General features: G+C 40.3%; 1 protein-coding gene across 1 annotated transcript in view; it reads left to right on the top strand.

The window, feature by feature from the left end:
• The first annotated feature begins 49 nt into the window (after positions 1-49).
• LOC103354658 (uncharacterized) overlaps positions 50-4,308 on the top strand; it is a 31,203-nt gene continuing 26,944 nt past the window's right edge. Inside the window, exon 1 of the mRNA XM_008278103.1 lies at positions 50-54. The gene's annotated coding sequence lies outside the window, so the exon portion shown is untranslated. The remainder of the gene's footprint in view (positions 55-4,308) is intronic.

Raw genomic sequence — 4,308 nt, 5'->3', positions numbered from 1 at the left:
TAAAACTGAAGGTACGTTTGTTTGGACAAATCCATAGAAAAGAAAACATGGAATGTCAAAAAACACTATTTGGCAGCACAATGCCACAGCTACTGATGTAAGAGCTTAAGTGATTTTAGTTATCAAGAAAACCACGGACAATGGTTAAATGCCAGCTCTTAAAATAAATTCTCATGAGCTATATTTACTGTGATAATTATATTTGTCCAAACAAATGTACCTTATTGGTACCGGGTGTTAAAAATCCCCCCCACCCACAAAAAAAAGAAAAGAAAACAAGGGTGGTCTAATTATTTTTCCATGATTTTTTATCAGTCACACAAGTGACCTGCAAAACCAAACCTTGGGGAGCTTTCCAAAAGAAGGTCAATGAAAATGGCCAATTATAATCCGAACATATTGTCATTACACAAAATTTGTAAAATGACATCCTTTGAATTGTAACGAAAATGAACCATCTACATTTTCTATTACACTCTGAAAATATTTTAAGATAAAATACAATTAAAATTGCCTCTTTTTTCTTCCCCACCACTTTAAAGTTTAAAATAAAATCCTACAGTTTTGTTTTCTTAAATTAACACCAAAGCTTACAGAAAAAAAAGTAGAGTGCACATTTGGCTACAAATTGACCTTTTAAAAGAAAATTTAAAAAATAAAAAAAATCACCTGTTTGTTTTCCAACCTCTAAAGCTGCATTCCCACCGCTTGTGATCCGGACAAACTATCTCGACAGGACAGTTGAGAACTTGGAGACTATGCAGCTGCACTGTTTTGTGGTTGGTAGGTTAGTGAAAAGGATACAGCTGGGAAAATGTCAAATTATACATCCTATGTTGGTAAATGCAGTGAAGCTCGAGCAGACATGACGTCACTGTGCGACGGTGACAAATGAGCCATGGACAGGCAACAGAGTTTGAGTGGGCAACACGATCTTGTGAACACCTTTATTCCAGCTAAAACGTTTCAATATATCATGTTGATTATCATCCATGCCCACCTTTCTGTTTCTCTTCAATTTCAAACAGCTGTTCCCCTTAACTAAACATAGTGCATCCTGCAACTAATTTTTAATGGTTAATTTTAGTCGTTCTTTTCTCCATGTGAACATTTCTTAAGTCTATTAAACATTCAACAACTATTTGAAAACGAGAGCTTTCCACTCCTAATAAGAACACTCACAGATCCAAAAAACATNAGTCCACATCGTTGGCACAGGATCCTAAGGCTAGCTGCTGATTGGTGCCTGCAGTGCTCAGACAGGTGGAACTGAATTACTTTGGAAGTAATTAAACAGTATTTTCTAATGTCAGAATAGCCCAAGATGACCAAGGATCAAGTTGCCGCTTTTGAAACACACAGCAATTAAACAGTTTGTTTTAAGCACCAGGCAGACAGACTGACAGCCACTGAAGTTATAAAAGTATTACATTTCACCAATGCAGCGAACGTAGCAGCTGCTCATCCCTGGTTTAAAGCGACGGCTCAACAGCTTCATGATTAACCCACACAACTGTTCTCTTGGTGGATGTCTCTGGATCTGGAATTCCTGAACTACAGCCACCGGCCTCACCTTCTGCATCCTGCTGCCCCACCATGATGCCTCCTGTTACCTTCACGAACTAGCAAGTGGAATATTTCATTGGTCCATTTGAAATGGAGGAACAAAAGGACAATAACTTCTAATAACTTGTTTATCTGTACACTACATTTTATAATTCATCCCACACCCACCCAACTGGTCGAGGCAGATGGCCGTCCCTCCCTGAGCCTGGTTCTGTCAGAGTTGGTTTTTTTTTTGTTTTTTTTTTAAAAATTTAATATTCTCTACTCTAATATTCTCAAAATGGTCTCAATCTGGAGCCTTGGCCCAGAGGACTGGAATTGTTGGTGCATTAGGCTCTGTTCATGATCATGCTCGTCTCTGCACTGCTATGGGTCATGTTGCACCTCCACACCTCCACACCTTCAGATAATCTGTATAAATGTAAGTATGAATATATCTGCACCCTCAATATTCTTGTTACCAAACAACAGTTTTTTCTTAAAGTTTACTTTAATTCTTCACTCCACAATTTTTTTGAATTTTATGTATTAGCTCCAACAGCTACCTTAAACAGTCATGGCACTGTTCTATGAAGGCCTTCAATCTTTATTTGTTTTCTTAAATTATTATTATTATTTTATTTATTTATTTTATTTTTTTANTGAAGCGAGCAGAATGAATGAACACTGCCTCAGTTATAAAGCAGCTAAGTGGGTGGGCTGGACTTTAGCGATGACGATTGGACAGGAGGGGCCATGTGACCGCCTGACTCCGTGCCTGTCTGAACTAACGCGAAGCTCCATTTCAGACAGGACACTTTGTCAGATTATAACCATTTATTTGAGATCACATACATTTTGTTTGGAGGTGACTCTGCTCGTGATGCTCTGGAACGATCTGCGCAAGCACGACACAGATAATCCCTGAGATCACAAACCCCAACACAGCGCTCCGAGGGAGCAGATTAGCAGAGTCACCTTGAATGAAGTGGACTTGGGAAAATTAACCTATGAGTCGCATTTCCTTTGAATTTGGCCACCCGCAACCATCACATCTGAGTGCAGGAAAATGTTCACGTGCTGCGAAGATGACAAGAATAAATTGCGTAGATTAGGAAGACCATGGCGTTGGCATGGGAGGTGGAGGCAAACGAACCAGGATCTGGGCAGGGCCTTCCGGAGTCCATGTAGCTGAGGCTCATTTCAGCTCGCGTTGGTTAACCATCCGGTCATGAATCATAAAAGAGAAAGGACAAAAGCATATTAACTCTTTACCATTCCGGGTCATTTCGATGCAACCGCCTGAAGAATGACATCTCCAAATTAAAATGAATGCTGTTATTGACTCTTATGGAGTGTACCGGTATATAAAGTTGGACCTTAGTTGTAAAGATAACACTCGTAGTTTTTGCCACAGCAATCAGAATCATCCAAGGTGCTACCAGTAAAGGTTATTCCATTTCAATCACTCATATTTCAACACTGAAAACACTATCTGTAAAACTGATAATCTGACACCAGTTTTTATACCGGTGTGTTCATGCATTTAATTGAGGGACGTTTGTTTTATCCACATCTATCCAAATTGGACACCACTGAAAATGTCAGGAAAAGTGCAATCTCTTTTGAATGCTTGAACCTACAGACATCAGTGAGGGCTCTATTGAAAGCTCATACCCAGGGGAATCCATATCTGGACACAGAGTCACTCCATTAGTTGTAGAAATTCATTTAATCATAAAAATAAATAAAATCTATATTTTTTATTAAAAGATATACTAAGACCATATCAAAACAACTGTTATGGGCAAATATATATTTACAATTCACAATAACACTGCAAACTGCATTTTTACTGTATAACTCCAACTGTACACGTATTCTTAGCACTACCACACTCACTTGTTTTCTATGAGCCGTTCGTTATAACAGCCTCTGTTTGGAGAAAGCACACAGATATGCTGCTGTCTCGACTTGTGCAGCCTCCACCACTTTTCCTGTTGTGTATTTTCTCTTTTCTGTACGTTTGCCGTGTTTTTGTGCCCCAAAACTGTCCCCACACTATCCACAACTATACAGATGGAGGACTGACGCATAACTCACATTTTACACACCACTTCTCATGAGCTGCTGCTTGCGGCTGCCACGGCCGTCAGACACGAAGAACCCTGCCTTTCAACACATCCACGTGTTCGTCTGCTCATTGGCTACAAGTTTACAGCGTCAGAGAGTGTCTGCAACTCGACTGGTTGAATTTACAAGGGTGGAACTTGTGCATATGGGGTTTACTATCTGAGACACTCCACTGGCTCTCAGGCTGTCACTAACTCACCACAACCCTCCTGTTGGCCAACCTAGGTGTCAATTGAAAGCTAAGACCTCCGTCTAGACACCTGTAGTGCGATCTAAAGTAGATTCTGCCTTGGCCACTAGAGAGGTGGTAATGAAACCATTGAGCTTGACGGTGAATCCGCTCAGTTACTCTGGACTAACTGAGCAAGCATGACACAGACAGTCCCTTTCTTTCTGTTCTTTCTTTCTTTTAATTTTTTATTTATTTTCTTCTCTTCTTTATTTTTCTTCTTCTAGATCACTAGATCCCCAAAACTGCGCTACAAGGGAGCGGATGAGCGGAGTCATGGCCTGTGAAATGATTAGTATGAATGGAGCGGCTATGTGTGGCGACATCATGTCGCATCTCACTCTGAATTCTGGGAGTATCCGAGACCTTCTCGACTGCGTGCGGAGCAGGCAGAGAACATG

Source organism: Stegastes partitus, unplaced genomic scaffold (genome assembly GCF_000690725.1).
Source record: "Stegastes partitus isolate 25-593 unplaced genomic scaffold, Stegastes_partitus-1.0.2 Scaffold115, whole genome shotgun sequence".
Classification (NCBI taxonomy): domain Eukaryota; kingdom Metazoa; phylum Chordata; class Actinopteri; family Pomacentridae; genus Stegastes; species Stegastes partitus.
This window is presented reverse-complemented; position numbering and strand designations above follow the sequence as displayed.